This window comes from Rattus rattus, chromosome 12, assembly GCF_011064425.1.
Source record: "Rattus rattus isolate New Zealand chromosome 12, Rrattus_CSIRO_v1, whole genome shotgun sequence".
Classification (NCBI taxonomy): domain Eukaryota; kingdom Metazoa; phylum Chordata; class Mammalia; order Rodentia; family Muridae; genus Rattus; species Rattus rattus.
In genome coordinates, this window is record NC_046165.1 from 86,223,641 (window position 1) to 86,241,660 (window position 18,020).

Here is an 18,020-nt window from a genome sequence, read left to right on the forward strand (position 1 = left end):
CTCAGTTCCCAGCACCACTGTTAATAGGTAAGAACTGCACATATTTATGGGGTATAATATGACATTTTATTAGGCTTAGGAAGTGACAAAACAAAGCTTTGTTAAGAGTGAGGCATTCACTAAATCAAAGGTTTGTTTCCCACACCTACACATAGCTCTCCCACCTCCTACAGGTATGCACTTAGGACTCAAAGAGGCTAAACTCGTAGCTTTCAGATCCAAAACGTTTTCAGACACTTCTTTGAAAGTTGTAACAAGTGTCCTTGCTCTCAAAGCGAACAGGTCAAGTCTTATTTTATTGCCAGAAATATTTCCTTTCTCCCACATTCACAAATAGAATACTTACAATGGCAGTTATGGCCTCCCATTCCTCCTCTGTACTATATCTGTTTATTAATAGCCTTGGCAAGTAGTTTAAACTCTGCTTTGTCTCAACACCTGCTTTTCCTCTGCATAAGCAATCCATCTTTCTCAGAACCCAACTCCTTCCTTTCCCATGGCCTCACACAGAAAGCCCTACTCAACTTTGTTGAACCTAAAATGTGGAGGAATACACTTCTATCTCTATCTAAGCAAAAAAAAAAAAATGGCATAAATTTACAAGGTTCAATGGCTCGGGAGAGGAGACAATAGTGTAGCTAGGATGTGTAAGAGAAAATTTAAACTGAAGAGAATTAAAACACTAAACTGTTGGTCAAAATTAAAATGGTTTCTGAGAACCAAGCTAATGTACCCGAAAAAGAAATATCCTGGTACATGATCCATTCACATGTGAGTGTTCATATATGTAAATATGAAAGACGATTGGGAATTGCAACATAAATATGCAGGCAAACGAAGGGAAGACAATGGACACAGAAGTGTCATACAGAAGGGCTAAGCTCTATCACTTCTAGCTACAACCAGCACATGATACCTAAAAAGACATGCTCAACTGTATGAGCACAGCATGTAGAAGTGTGAGAAAGGGGACCCAGACATCCCTGAAAGGTTGACACTGGTGCCTTGGAGTTGCTGTGCTTGCGTTCTGGAATGGTGCCCGACATTGTGACTAAAATGTGAAACATAACCACAGCTCGTGCTTGACTAGTAGGTTACTGGTTGTGGGGCTCCTAGGGATATTGTAGATCCTTTAGGAGGTGGGGCTTCACTGGTAGATGTAGATCAGTATTCACAGGCCTTAAAGACACCCCAAACTGAATGCTGATAGCTCTGTTTTCTGTCCATCATGAGGTGAGCAGGTCCTTATTGCATAAGCCCCTGCCACCATGATTCTTTCTTCCCGAAATCTTATGCTAAGGGACTACGGGCTGAATCCTGTTCATCCCAAGCCTGAATAAGACTCTTCCTTCATATGGTCACAGTGGCTACAAACCACTCACATAGAAGCAATACGTTTCTCTAAGTTAAATGGTTTCATTTTAGTGTTTACAGGATATAATTTTAACTTTTCCAAATATGATCTCTTTTAGATAGCTTTAGTGTTCTGGGGTTTTGTTGTTCTTTTGTTTTGTTTCCTGGCAATGAGAACTGGAATGACAGCTTCATACAAGCTAGGCAAATGCTCTGCCATTGCCCGGCATCCTACCCAGTAAGTAAAGTTTAACTTCAGTTAACTAGCTATGGGTTTCCTCATTGTAAGTTACCTTTGTGTAAGACACAGATCACTTCAAGACAACCAAATAGTTAGTGTCTTGAGCACTTAGAAGAAGCTACACCCACAAGTGTATATGTGTACCTTCCTGACCCAGGTCCATGGCAACAGCATGAGAGATGGGGGGTGGAGTCTCTTAGGCTCCATTCTTTCACCATTCTTCCAACGCACCATCTAAAGAGTGCACACAAAGCACGCTTGCATGGCCACAATGAACTCACAGCCTTGTTGACAGACCTCTAGCACCTCTCAGGAAAAGGACCTCAGCTGGAAAAAGGACACTTAAAGTGGTGTGCTGGCCTATATAACTGGCCAGCCCAATGTGCACACACTCTATTGGATTCAATGCTGAATTTCTTAGAAACCTTGACCAAATGTGGCAAACTTTTTGACAATTTCAAATGAAGTTCCATAAATTCTAGCATGTGCCCAGATTTAACTGTGCCCCTGAGGACCTTTAGCCAGTTGTCCTGTACCTGCTAACTCTCAGCCAGTCCCTTTGACGTCAGTTCTGCCATGGCAACCCTAAAGGACTCCACCATTCAAGTCTTGCCTGACCTACGAAACTTCACAATCCTCTGAAAGGAACAGTTCATCCTTCTGTACTGGGGACTATTACATCTTCAATGAACAAAAGTTTAAAACTGGCCTTATCTTCTTTCTCTTCTGAAATGAGTTTTCCTAATCCTTTAAAACTTTAAAAGCATGACTAGATGAAGCAGAACAGTCAGATAAAGATAAAGAGATAGAGTCAGTTTAAGAGTAAAGGAATCTGATGAGTGTTCCTGTCTTTGGCCAGAGAAACTTAGTTGTCCGATATCACAGGATTTACAATTCCATAGGACTGTCCTGGAAATGCCAACACAGTTATAAGTATTTCTTAAGAATTGCAACAAGCAAATTTATATAGTAAAATAGATTCTCTGACATCATAATATAGTCCTTTCTAATGCCCACAAACATCTCCACGGGAATTCTGGTGTATCTAATCAAAGGTGATTTGCATTGGTTACCCAGCATTCTTCAAGGTTTAGAAATTTGTATCAACCGTGTAGTAAATCCAGAGGGGACCTGAGATGACCAATCCACCATGTCAACCATGTTATAAACCAGGTTTTGCACCGTTTGGACAATATTCATAAATGAAATGATAAAAAATTAAAAAACCTGACATACTGACCCATATAAGCATGGCATCATTTGAATTTGAAACTGTAAATGCTAGCCAGAAGTATGGTGCAGTGGGGAGAGCTGCTGCTGGAATATTGGGAACCTGAGCTCAAACTCTTTGAGACTCATCTGTAATAGCAGGGAAAAGCCAATACCCACCATACTGGGTGCCTGGGAGGCACTAATTACTATGAATCAAATATATCATGGTGATTACCCCTAAATAGTGTTCTGCCCTTTTTGGACCCACATGTGAATGACCTCAGTTCTATCGCATCTGCTAAGGCTTCCAACATGGTATCTGGAGTCACTGGTATATACCATGGCCTCTGACACTGTGTGTAGTCTGCATGCTTCGTACAGCGGTATGTGCTGTACCTCCCAATGCCGTGCATGGCATCTGCATGAATCCTTTAAGAACTCTCTCTCTCCTTCCACTGGGGTCTTTTACATAAACATTTTTTAAATGAATCCCCCCAGCCTTTCCTTATGGATTGTGCCCTGACCTAATTACATAAGTACCTGATGGGCTGGAACTCTTCCAAAAGTGCCTCTTAGGAAAAACAATCTGAAGGGCTTTCTTTCCCTTCTTGTGTAATTACATAATTACTCAGCTGACTAGTATGAGCCACTGTGCGCCATTGTGATCTCCCAGGCACAAAAGAGTTTTATTATTTTCCTTGGAACTACCTAATTACCGACGGATAGCATTAACTCCCAGGCTCCTTGCAGTAACTAATCTGTACAACTCATGGCTACGGTGCTTCCAGAAGTCCCGGCAAACGGTGAATTTAGAAAAACAGAGTCATTTGCCACAGGAGATACTGGGGTTTGTAGTGACATGGTGGTCTGATAATGAAACACAAGTAAGTCTGAAAGAGAGCGGTAAGTCTCTGGGCATAGGGGGAGTTAATGAGGCAGGTTCTCCCTGCTGAGTGCTAGGAGTGAGTGTTCCAGAGCAGAGCACTGCAAATGTGTGCACTTCTTATCAGTTAAAAGTAATCAAGAATTACAATGTACAGATTCGATCGAATACTCTGTGTGTGCGAGTGTGCACATGCGTGGGAGAGACAGAGACAGAGACAGAGAGAGGTGAGCAGGGAGATCTCTTCCTCTGCACTTGCAGTGGTTGGCAAAGCTTCGTTGACATGTTGGCAAAGCAAACACACTGCTAGAACCCCATTCTCCATGTCCTGAGGAACGCTTGATACCTTAGTAACTTTTTGATGGCCACGATGAATTACCACGGGGAAGAAAGGGCTCATTTCATCTTACAACTCTCAGATCACTGTCCATCACTGAGAGAAGTCAGGCTAGGAACTCAGGCAGGGAGCTGGGGGCAGATAGCAAGGAGTGTTGCTTACTGGTTTTGTTCCATGGCTCGTTCAGCCAGAGTTGTTTGTTTGTTTTTGTTTTTAATTGAGATGATTGTATTATGATTTTATTAATGGAGATTATTTGATTTATTTGGAGTATGTTTCTAAACATTTTTCATTTATTCACTTTATGTCCCGCTCATTGCCCTTTCTGCTAGTCACCCTTTCCCATAATCCTCTCCCCATCCCTTTCCATTCTGAGGGAGTGGAGGCATCCCCTGTGTCTTTCCCTACCCTGGCACATCAAGTCTCTGTAAGGCTAGGTGCACCCTCTCCCACTGAGGCCAAACAAGGCAGTCCAGCTAAAAGAATATGTCCCACAAACAGGCAACAGCTTTTGGGATAGCCTCTGATCCAATTGTTCGGGATCCGCATGCAGCCTGAGTTCTTATACAACCCAGAACCACCTTCTCAAGGCTGGCCTTCTGCCTCCCCCAGTCATCTCAACCCTTTTATTTCAATCATGAATTCAAAAGCCTGTTCCCCACAACCTTGCCTACTGGCTGGAAACTGATGAGCTGGGGGAATTTATCAATTTATCTGGGCACCTGGGCTTTTGGACTAAGCATCGACTGCCTTCTCTTGGACCTCCTGGGGTCATCAGATAAATCTTTTAGGATCTCCGCACATTGTCCGTCTTTGAAGGGCCATGGACTATAGTCTATTTCTCCAAGAGACAAGATCATGGGATTTTTTTAAACTACAACCCTCAGAATCACAGGGCTAACATTTAGAGTAAAGGTGTGTACAGGAGAGAAGGGGCTAATATTTGAGAATGGCATGGCCTCAGGATGTAAGACTGGCACGACATAGCCTATTTCCCTCTGCAACTTCCAGGTCCTATTGCCTCTGTGAAGAGGCTTTCAGTCATGTTTACTTTAATCAACCTTTATTTACATAAACATTGTATACATTTTTGTCCACTATATAAAGCAAGAGAGACTCAGTTAAATCTCTAAGTAGATTTCAGACATTTATGGTAAGTTAAGCTTATGATGGCCACACCCCTGGGTATGGGCAGCTCTCAAGTCCAGGCTCTGATTTCTACAAGAACTCACAGTTGTTTTGGATCCCTTTAACAAACAAAGGCTGTCCTTCTTCATCTCTTACTTAGCAACACAAAGTGTTAGTGCCTGTGTCCAGCGGACTGAACACTAGGCACAGATCTACAAGGACTGTGTTGAGCCAATGATGTCTCGCTTGGCAGTTAGAAAAGCTGACCTAAGGACAACAACTTCTCACATTTTCTGAATTGAGGAGTAAGACATTCATGTATCCATGCTTACATCTAATGTCACAACTGTCCGTCATCTTTGAAGGTAGCACTGAAGAGGTGAGGCTTTTATCCAAAATTTGTTCAAAAAGCAAAGAAGAGTTTGTTCAGAGCTGAAAGGCTTTGGCTGTTTCAAGGCATTCTCTGGGCTTGGTTCTTGTTTGTCGGTTTGGTTTGGTTTGGTCTTCTGTTGCATCCTTTCTCATTTACTTTAAAGCAATCCATTAGATGGTAGCTTCTAAGTTGAAGAAGCCATACAAAAGGCCTGCAAAGCATCAGTTCCCTGGTAAGGAGGGCTGTGCCCTGTGTCCCCCCTCACTTGTGGCTTCTGTTAGAGCCACTGAGGAGTTCTGAACAGTGTCAATCACACATCTCCTCAATAAGCCACAAATAAGGTGCTATTAATTCTCCCCAATATTCATAAAACCATTGCTGTCTGTTGCCTCTGTCTAACCTTCTGCCCAAGGCTTGAGGTTCCCCTTTGCCTTTCTGACCCGTGGGCAAACCTCTGCTGCTCTCAGGGAAACACAGCCATGAAAACACAGAAGGTTCTTTTGGATGGAAAACCTATTAGAAGTCTTCATGGTATTATTATAAATAGTTTCTTTAAAAAAAAATAAAAGAGAACAATCCTGACGCCCACTTTCCTTTCTCTCCCCCTAAACTCCACAGCGAGAATAAACTTTTAGAGAAAGACATTCTTTCTGAATCTATTAATACATCACTCAAAATTTTCCTCCTTCCTTTGTTAAAAAAAATTGACTCATTTCCAACCCCCTTTGAAAGAGAGTGTTTAGAAAATGTTATTTAAAACATACACACACTCCATTTCGCATCCCTGCTGACCGTTCTCAGGTTACAAGACGCTGAAGTGCATTTGGCTGGCAGCCCACTGTATTTATGACTATTAATAAATGAGTCACTGGTGTAAGAATGCAAATTTTATGTGGCCTATGTATAAATGGGCCAGTTAAGAATGACCAGATACACATTTTATGTGACTGCTAAATAATTATGTCATAGAAGTACAGCTTTTGAATTTAACATTAAAAAAAGAAATGGATTCCAATAATCTCAGAATGGATGTTTGTAAAAACATGGTTTTGGTGAATTAAGGCTATTTCAACAATAAAAACACAAAGTGATCAATTTTAAAAGCAGTATTGTAACTTAAACTCCCCTGAGAGCCCCTCCCCTAAGGGGTTCCAGCCTCCTCTCCACTGCGTCACACAGCACCTGGCTCACAAAGTCACTCCCAGAGTTTCCACATTTTCCTTGATTCTTCATAAGGGACAGGAAGTGCTTCTTGTGCAGAGCTATGAAGCTTTGACAAGAGAAGTGGGAACATTACAAGAGTGGGAGTAGAATGGCAGGTGGCAGGGTCTGAGGTGACAGGATAGGGATGCATGCTGGTCCAGAGTGTGGGAGGCTAAAGTCATGTAGACGAACAAACCCTGGGATCCTACCTGGAAAGACTGCTCTACACTCAGAATTCACTTGGTGCTTATATCTTACATGTTTACATGAAGACACACACATATATGCAGACAGACATACACATACACACAGAGAGACATACAGAGACAGCCACACATAAATGCACAGAGTAAGAGAGACAGACATACACACAGAGATAGTGATAGACACACACACACACACACACGCACACACATATATATATATACATACACACAAACAAAGACAGATGACAGATGACACATACAAATGCACAAAGACAGACAGACACACACACACACACAGGGAGAGAGAGAGAGAGAGAGAGAGAGAGAGAGAGAGAGAGAGAGAGAGAGAGAGAGAGAAATTATGCTGGGTAATAGATGCACCTGTAACTCAATTTGCCAGAAATAAGTTGATTTGGCAAGGCAATTCTGAAGATAGAAATGCTTACATTAAATGTGCATAAGAAATGTCAGAAAGCATACATTAACAAACCATGGTGAACACCTTAATTTATGTAATTTCTTTTCTTAATTATATCTCAGTAAGTCTGGAAAACAGGAAGGCACGGTTACACTCTATGGAGGATGAAATATACTTTGACAAATAATCCTTTTCACTGTGGCTTCACAAACAAAGAGACTTGGCAGCATTTGTCAATGTATACCCCTTTCTTAGAATGACAGTTGGAGAGGGAGAATGGCGTGCTCACACTAGGCTTTCAACCCAATACATATCCTTACAGCAGCGTTAAAAGACTCAGAAAATATATTATTTTCTATGATAATCTTGAAGACATAAATGCTTGCAGTAAATGTGTCTGGTATGCAGATTAAACACAAGTGGAAGAGCTGGAGTTACAGAGTTCTACAGTAAAGTTCATGTTCATTTGTGCTCTTAATTGCAACGAAGTGAAGTGTTCGGGGCAGTAAATTTTATTAAGAAATCAAAGTTCAACCTTAAAAGGAATAGAAGAAATCATTTCAGCTAATGGGGACATGGATAACTAATCAATCACACAATGGATTAGATTCTCACAATTGTGTTGTTTTATTGGGTGTCTGTCAAATTGCACAAAGGAGAGCACTCAAGAGTGGAATTTCTCTATCGGGGCCTGGATTTGATAAAATTTCTCTAGTCTTGACAGTGATTGACAGCCCCAAACAATAAAGAAAGGCCTGGCTCAAGAGGTACAGAGCAAAGGGCTACAGAGCCAGCAGAAAAGTCTACCTGCATGCTGCCTGAGACAAGTTAGCCTAGCTTTAGACGGTTGTGAGAATCAGTGTACATTCTCAACACTTCCACTGACATCAACAAGATTACGCAATTGATGGAAATTCTAAGGTTCAGGACTGTTAAATATGAAAAACTTTCTGGGAAACTGGGAGGAAGACAGTGTGTCACACATGTCTCCTCCATTCCTGATGCTGCCACTGCTAGGGAAGGGGGGGCTCAGCCACTGATTGTATGTGCAGGAGCAGCCGACTAGTAAATGCCATGCTCTAACTGCTTGGTCAGCTCACACATCTCCTCTCTTTTATGTTCTGCACTCCCCCGTTTCTTGACCGTTGTGTCAATATCTCCACTCCTCCAAGTACTTTTACCCCTGAGCTCCTGGGTTCCCACAGCAGTCTTTATATGCATTCTCATTATTCATGCATACACAAATCTAACCTCAAGGTTATTTGATTATTGGTTAACATAAAAACGTTATATTGCTTCAGATAGGGAAAGGGAAAATGACACATTCTCCTCCAGGGCTCCAAATCTAAAAGAGGAATTCAGGCTGAGGAAATGGGGAGGAACTTTAGGAAGGCTTTAGCTAGGCGAGTGGGTCTCATCCTATGAACTATGAGTGTATCATAGCAGGAGGAAAATGGTCATGACCTTCAGAGTTCTCAAACACACTACTACTCAATTGAACTCTGGAACATGGCCCTCTTATCCCTCTATTTCAGGGACTAGATGCCAGCAGAGCTAGGACATAAAGAACTGAATTCCAGAGCTGGATCTCAAGAACATCTTCAACAAGCTTTCCAGATGTAAATGCAGGTGTTGGTTTCAAATATTTAGAGCGTCAATGGCCACCATGAACAATGCTGTGGAGAGAAGGAAAGGGCTGTGGAAATTTCACTCTGCAGGTGAGGAATTGAAGTTGGCAAGCAACATTCCCCGGGGCTTAGAAATGGTGATAGACAATGGGAAAGTCAGGTTAACACATTAAACTCTGGTGACAGCATAGAGTATCTGACGAACCCACTGCTCTGTGGGGCTGCCTACTGGGGGCTTCCCACAGAGATCTCTGGCCCAGGTAGATGCTTGGGTTCAGGCAAAGTGGGAGAGAACTCAGGCAGGGAGGGGGACTGCTACCACCACCTCCACTGCCTTGAGCTCCTTTCTGCAGCTGCCACTTCAGTTACTTGGGCCGGGCTGAGCCAGCTGGAGACTGAGTAGCCAGGAGGGGTGCAGGGGAGCTTCTGGCGGTGATTTCGGGAGAGCAGATCTCTTCCCGAAGTGGTGGTGTAACAGCTCTTATGACAGACGCTCTCAGATGATGAAACAATTCCTACTTTAATACTTCTGAACATGACTCTTAAATACAGTTTTTTGGATGACAGTGAGTGCTTCCTATTAGTTTGGCCTGGGAGCTTGGGAAGACCTGTTCTACATATTCTGGGGCACGGTCCTGCTTCTCTGACTGGAGGAGACTACGTGACCTGTGGTCAAGTCCTTACTTGTGGAAGAGGGGCTTGGGGCGTTGCCCTAGGTGACTATCTCAATCCTTTCTACAGGGCCCTGTGGGAGGCTGCAGCTACATGAGAAGGCCCTGATCTTCTGGGAGAATGGGAATGCACCTGCCATCCCTAGTAGGGTTCCTAGGGATCCAATCTATCTCTACCAGGAAACAGAGTACCTTTCACAGCCCACTGCCTTCCTCCAGACACCTCACCTGACTGAAGACTCCCAAGACACACGCTGAGATCCACAGATGATAGCTGAGACACACAAACTTGGTGGGCTTGTAGGATTAATGGTGGGGTCCTGTGTCCACTCTACCACAGAGCTTGGGCTGCTGAGGGAGGCAGGATATGGGAAGTTGGACTATGCTTTCTCCAAGCTACTGGTAGGCAGGTGTCAGGCTGTGGGAAACTGCGAGACACAGCTCGGGGGTTGTGAAGGACAGCCTGAAAGCAGGACACAGTCAAGGCTGGCTTGGGGGGGGGGTCCCTGGACCTGCAAGGAGGACGGGCCATCTGGTTCTCAGGCTCTTGGGCATCCAGGTGCCACTGGGATGCTGTGGAAGAGCTGAGAACCGAGTGAGGGCCCATGGGGCTGGAGCTGGCCCGGGGCTGAGGGGAAAGAGAGGGAACTCTGGTTGGTTCCTCAGGGTTAGTCCTTGGCTTGACAGTGGCGAGCTGCAGGCTTGGTGGTGGAGGTGGCTGGGAGCACAGAGAGGCTTTCTCCAGAAGATTAGATGGCGGCTGTCTATGCAAAGGCCTTCTCTGTGGCTCCTCATCGCAGATCCAATGAAAAGAGACACTCCGTGGTTTTAAGGTGTTTATTTTCATGGTGGAAAGTGGATGAGCAAAACTGTACCCCACTTCTGAGAGTGGGCCTGAGATTAAATACCTTTTGCAGGGAGTAGTGTCTGGAAGGAAATTCATTGGCTAAACCTCCAGGCTTTTAGGTACCTCATTATAATGGAGATCTCTCTTGAGCCTACATGACCTGTGGTCACACCCTCTACCTATGGAGGGGCTTGGGGCATTGCCGTTACATGATTGATGGCTACAAATTTATGGAGGGCTGCAGGCTAGTGACAGGCCTGGTTTCCTGAGAGACAGGCAAAATGACCACTGTCCCCCAGGGTCACTGGGGTTCAAACCTCCTCAACCAGGAACCAGGGTGCCTTTCACTGTCCCACAAGGGCTGTTTTTAAATTATCTAAGCATATAGGACTTGTGGGTAGACATTATGTCAGACAGATTGCCTACTCATATTATTTCTCTGATAGTCTAGTAAGAAAATGGCCAAAAGATTGGTTGTATTTTTATCATCAAAAGAATTTAAGAAACCTTGCTATAAATTTTAATCATTTGATGGTTGATTCAGCCCATTTGATCATCTATGATAAACTAGAATCTGCAACAATATGTCCCATCCACTGGGGAATCACAAAGAGGTTCCACTGGCTCTACTCTGAGGCAAGTACGCTAAAGGAATGGTATGTTGGAAAGAATGGCAGGTGGGCTGATGTGAGAAAGAGAAAGGGAAGGAAATGGTGGAGAAAAGTAGAGAAGGTAAATAGGAAAACATGGACTCAGGTCAATATTACCATAGTAACATTCTCTGAGTACTCGCTCCAAGGATCTCTTTACTGCACTTAATCTGTTGACAGAGCTGATGTCGCTGTGTGTTCTACAATATTTCCAGACTAGAAAATCAAACTGTGCACACATAATCTTCATTCTCTAGCCAGACTCACCCACAATACCAGGAAAATGTTACCATAAATAAAGCTGATTTCCACTGATAACCTCTCCCTCCAAATCAAGCCCCTCTCTCAACATGGATGTCTCTCCTTCACTTTCTATCTCTACGCACACAACTATTCTGCCTTCTCTCTGACTAGGAATCATACATAACTAAGTTGCCCATGGGCCAATTCCAAATTCCTGCAACTCATAAAAGGACCACTGACATGGCTCATTAGGTAAAAGAACCTGCCACCAAATCCTGAGAACCTAAGTTCAATCCCCTTGATCCTCATAGTAGGAGAGAACCAACTTCCACAAGTTCTCCTCTGACCTCAGTGGGTACAGCATGACTTGGGCATGTTAGTGACTACACACACTCACACACAAAATAACCGCATGTAAAAAGTAAACCTACATGCAAATGGTCCCCAGCTTCTGTATTCCTGTCTAATGACATTTGTGGTAACACTTGATACATCTTCAGACCAGGTAACTCACGAGTCAAGCCTCAGGATAACAGAATTCTTTTTGGTGTCCAACATTCAATCACCCAGACCTACAATGGTGAAAGATTGGGCAAATGAGAAGCCCTGTCTTCCCACCTGAATCTCAGCTTTCATCCTAAAGAGGTTTGCTGGCCCTAGCAAACTTCCGGCAATGAACAAATTTAACCACATACCCCACTACATGCTTAGTCATTAAATGTCCGTGCACCACAGAGTAGGCCATCTCTGAGGTTCTGTGTGCTGTGTTGACTCTCTGACCCTGTTACGTTGTACAAATCTTAGCACACGGGAGGGATCTTAGTACTTGTTGAATTCAAAGAACGAGTAAAGAGCTGCTGCGGTAGCTTTGCTGACAGAGGTGCTCACTGTTGCTGGGACTCACATAGTGGCCGAAAAGAGTGAACTCCTATAATTTGTCCTCTGACCTCCACCTTTGAACTGTGGCATGCATGCCCATGCTATGTAAGTAAACATAATATTTTTTTTTCAAAGAATGAGCAAGCTGGGGGGACATTGTGCTAGAGTTCCAACTGCCTCCAACCAGGCTCACACTTCTGGCTTGTCTAAAGTGGGGCCCATTTTCCACTGAGGTTTGATCTCTGCTCTGACTATTTCCTGCTGTTACCACAGAACCCCAAATTCCTATCTCCCAACTACTCCCCTGCCTCACCCCTCTTCGTTTCCTATGTGTCCCTTTAATAAAATACAGACCATAAACATTGACCCTGGGCACAGAGCACAGTTTTATTTTGATATCTTTTCGTAAAGCCTGTACCTACAAGTGGGGAAAGGTGAGAGGGAATGGGGGTCAAACAGCCAGAATTCAAGTCAACAGAAGCCCCAGGGCAGACTTCCAGTCAGGTCCAAACCTTTAAGCAACGCTGCTGCTCCTTTTCCTGAACCTGAATTAGAAGAAAAGGCAAACTCCCAATCGGGCATTTTCATCCCACGGTCTCAGTGATGAGATTTCTTTCTACTTTTACTGAAAATGATGCAGGTTTTTGCCTCCTTGTCTCTCTGAATCATCTACAGGGGTTAGCAGCGAGGCTCCAGGCTCCAGTTCATAAATCTCAACTAAAGAATCGATCACTCTTCATGCTTCTCTCTATTGTTCTTAAAACGTAAAAACTGCCTCATTATGTTAAGAAAAAGGGGACAGGTTTCCACAGTGAAATGCCAACCCAGGAAAGAAATCCCCGAGAAACTAATATAATGAAACAAAGGCTGTTTTCTTCAGCAGAACGTGCGTGCTAAATTGCACTTTACGTGATTCTTTAGGCCAATTTGCTTCCTTCTTGCCTCTACTTCATCACATTCTTTCAGTGATGAAGAGGAAGGACTGAAAGGCCACGGTGATCCATGTATCATCAAGGAGAGGAAATGCCACACTGACCTTGGCACTACAGTGACAATCTCTCTGCAAGCACAGGCACCTAAGCTACTGATGGATATTCATCTTGCCTGTCGAGAATACAGACTCATGGCATATCTACTTTCCCAGAAAACTCTCCTCGTACCTCCACCCTCCAGAGAAGTTTCCAGTGGCAACTGCCACAACTGTAGTTTCCATCGAGTTCATTACAACATTTCCCATCTTATAGGCAACTGTATTTTTACATATATCCCTTCACCCACTATGACTATCTAATGGATAACATCATAAAGAGGTTCAGAGAGGTAGTAGGATATAACGTTACCTATGATACCCTGTGTGCCAAGGTAGTGCATATTCACAATAGGGGTGAGAGGTAACCCTTGGGAGAATCTGTTTAGATTTATAGCCAACCAGAACCTCATTTTCTCCATATCTAAAGAAGAAAATGCCTACCTTGCTGGACTGTGTTCCTTACACTCTCTGATAACTTAAACACACACACACACACACACACACACACACACACACACACACAAAACAAGTTCCACTCCAACTACTGTATGTGGGAGAGCTGGGTCTGCCCTTGCCCTGGGCAGCATAGCAAGTCAGGATGTAGTATTGGGTGAACTAGCCATGGCAGTGCTAGAGAGCTCGCCCTGGTGGTGTGGGTGTGGAAGACCTAGCAGGCTGACCAGCTCAATTACCACCTCTGTGGAGATCCAGGGCTTCGTGTTGGCCTACCTGAGCAGCTGTGAACTGCTGGAGATCACACCGATAGGAGTCTTGGTGAGGAGTCAGCATTGATAGTGCAGCAGAAGCCAGAGGCTCCAAATCAGACCAATGACTCACTGCAATGAGCATGTGCAAGCAAAGAAGTATGGACAGAAGAGTGTACCGTGGGACACACTGAGACACTAAAGCTTCCATGATGAAAATTTCTGTTCATTCTTTTAGGGTGGAAGGTGGGTATGAGGGAACAGGGTGTGAAATTCACCAAGAACCAATAAAATGGCCTCTCAGCTAGAATGTTCCTTCTTTTCCATTTTGTGATTTGCTCTCACCTAGGTGACTAATATTTAGACACTCTTGACCAGATACTGTTGCTACAGCTTCCAACTACGTCAAGTTCATTGCCGCATGGACACAAATCCTCTCAGTGTAGGTTAACCATAATGATTGGTGCAGAATAAACAACATTTATGAAGTGTGGCATGTAGTCTCTTTCTGCTTCTGCAGAACATGTGCACCAGGAGGGATCCACCAGTCCCCTGCTGTGTGCTTGCTCTGAAGCCCTTAGTCTGTCTCTCCACCTCCCCTAGTGCATAGTAGATATCCCTTCTGAATGAACACCACCACAGCGCCCAATAAATGAAAGCCAACACGCATGCTTTGGCCTACCTGACTTTACTAAGTACAGTGGCATAGTCATGGTTCATTTTATCTCCCAAGTCTGTCCTTTGACCTCTAGGAAAGTGACCGAGTTCATGGGTTCCGTGTAGGTACAGCAGCTTCTTGGGGACTGAGTCTTTCCGTCTCATGCAAGCGTGAACAAAACAGCAGAGCAAAAGTCACTTCTGGTCTTAGTTTTTTAGCAAAACAAATCTCTTCACTGCTGCCTCCCCCAACCAAGTGTTTGGCCCGAGTTTGACTTCACCAACATCTACATTAAGAGGGTCAGCAGCTAAACCCGCTTTGAAACATTATTCACCATGGCCAACAGGAGGGGTGGAGGAAGCTGGTGAAATTCCTTTAAAATGCTCTTTAATCTAGCTGGAATGCCATAAATTGCTTCCAGATGTGCACGATTCAAAAGTCAATCAAAGCTATTTATACTGACACTCCACAGTCCAAACAATCTGAAGCCAAATGCCATGTCTCTGCTTCAACAAAGCTATAAATGTCAGCTTTGTTGAATTTGGAAAGGTGTGAGGAGTTCACACGAGTCTGAGTTCTTGACTCTTTTAGAGCCAGCAGTAATTCGGAGAGAGGGAAATAAAACAATCACACAGGCAGATTTTGTTAAATACCTGTCTTCCTTGAGCACACCTCTCATACCTGACCTTCAAAGTGCCACAGGTCAGAAAACCAAGCCTAGTTTTATAAGATAGAGAATCGTTGCTGGGAAAGGACACCAGAGAAGCACAAAAGGTCTGGCCAGAACCCTAGGCCCACCCTGAACACAAACAAACATGCTTGGGACTTGGCTAGCTACTAGGCTTACAATGACTGTTTTCTGACATATGGCCAGCTCACAGGCTTTCAGAACATCCCTGCACAAAGACAGAGTGCAAGTGTGTTGGCTGCAATGGAGAGAGCCAATGCAGGCTCAGAGCCTGGAGTCCAGGTGGCTGGCTCTGGGGTTTGTGTCTCAGGTTTTCCACCATCATCATGCCTTAGTTCTTTCTTCCATCCGGTCTTACCTCCAGGGCTTGACAGACTGGTGGTGGTCAAAAATGCATTGAATAGGTATATAAATTAAAAGACGAGACCAATCATAGATAGGTGGATCAAGAATAGTGATGCCCCACGTATGTGGTAGCTGGCATAAGAGACCACAGAGAGAGAAGAGCAAATATGTCTAACTCATGGAGCTCAGGTTGTATTGACCAATATGTCCTCCAATCTCTTCTCACAGCTTACAGCACAAAGTCGCTGTCAGCACGCTCCGATTTCACACTGGACCTACAGCATCAGTTCTTTTATTTTTGTCACCGTAGCTGAAGTTTCAAGTGTTTGAAAAGTTCAAACCATGAGAATTATCTCAAACTTGAGGTTATAAGTAATAAGGGTTTGTTTTGTTTGTTTCTTTGTTTTTAATAAAGACCAATCAATGTAAATAAAGAAGACAAGAGGACTTGGGTTAAACTTGAACCCTTCAATACCTGCAAAGAGAAGTACCACAAAGACTCAGGGTAGAATATGCTAGGGCACGCACTGCCTGGGACAGCTCTCCATTTAGTTACCGGTATCCATTGTTTGCTGTCATGGCTCCTGATGGAGACCACAGCCTAGAGATTGTGGGCAGCCTTTCCCTGTTAGTGCGGACAACTCAGGGGGCACTGGTTCTCTTACACATCCTTGTATGAGTTCCCGTGAGAAGACGCAGCTTGTCCAAAGCAAGTACAACATAGAGTAGACTGTACCTGACATAATGGCTCAACTGGCCATGATGTAAAAGTACCACACATAAGGGAAAAATGAAGTTGGAATTTCAAGTTTTGATTCCCTGGGGCTTGTGATATAATGATCTTGTTGAGATATTCACCAGGGCAAACAGAGTAATAGTTACTATGTCACTGCACTAAGATGCTGGTGATATCTTAGAAGGGCTGATGAATCTCCTGTCACTGTACTAAGAGGGCGATACCTTAGAAGAGCTGATACTTTTTGGTTACATTTACTAGAACTGAGTCCTGTGTTATCCAAGGTGCCTCTGGTTTACAAATCAGCCCTTGAATTTGGTGTAGCTTCCTGTCCTCAGATGCATCACTTCATTTGAAAAACACACAGAAATTCCTTAATTCCCTTAACCTTAGCTTTCTATCCATAAGTGGAATAGCAAGTGTGCAAGGTGAAGAATTAAAACTCAGAACTAGGGGTGGAGATTTTTGTGTGTGTGCTGAGGTCGAACTGTTATTTCTTCCACTGATTATTATGTATAATTCCGTAATCATCACACCACATGCAAAATGGTAAGTCAGACACCCAGACTTTGGGCAAGGGACAATTCAGAGTTGTGTGTCACAGGTGGCCTAACTTCTGCTGAGCTTACTTGTCACAAGGGGATGCTGTACATGTCCTCCTGAAGACAACAGGGCCTCATCCCAAATCCCCAGTTTCTAAATGTTGACTGATTTCTGTGTTTCACTTCATTATCTGAATAGAAAACCATATGTGGTCCTCTAAAGTCACAGTTGAGGGATCTATAAACTGATGGTTCATTGTCACAGGGCCCCATATTAAGACAAAAACAAAAACAAAACAAAACAAAAAACCAAAAACCAAAACCAAAAAAAACCTGATGGGGTGTGAAGTGTCTCCTCTCCCCTGGTGAGCAGATTCCTCTGCAGCTTCAGAAAAGCTGGAGAATTCTGGAGACCAGACACCCAGAGTTCTACGTTTGAAGAACAGTAACAAATTTCCATTGCATTTAACCTGTAGAAGGAAGTAAACTCTGGGCTAGGAGTGCTAGTGCATTCTCTTTAATACATGTTTTTGAATAGCATGAGATAGGCAATTTAAGATGTTACGGATTTACTGTAGTGTTCTGTACTAGGCTAACATGGCTGAACTGAACTTTATTTTCCAGACTAAGATCATGTTTGGTTTGAAGTTGCAATTGTCCGAAAGCCAGCAACCTGAGATTCATCAGACCAGGCACTGCTTGACTCGTGTTTGCGACTCCTGGGAAGCACTTAGTGCTGTGTACAGCTATGGCTTCTTCCACCCCTCTGCCTGGCTGTTTGTCAGAGATGTTAGTGATTACTTCCCGAATGCCTTTCTCCCCCTTTCCAAAACTCACTTAGCCATGCACCCTACAACTCTATTTCTAAGTCACTGATTCCAGACTCACTTTGGGCTCAGCCTCCCTCTGAAGCCCCAGTTGATGCTTATCTCTCACTGTAGATGAGTGACGAGCACTTAATTCTTCCTGTTTCATCTGCATGTAAGTTCCTGCAGTGTAGCCTCATTCTGCTTAAGGTTCTAGGCGCTCATAAAGCACCTACTCG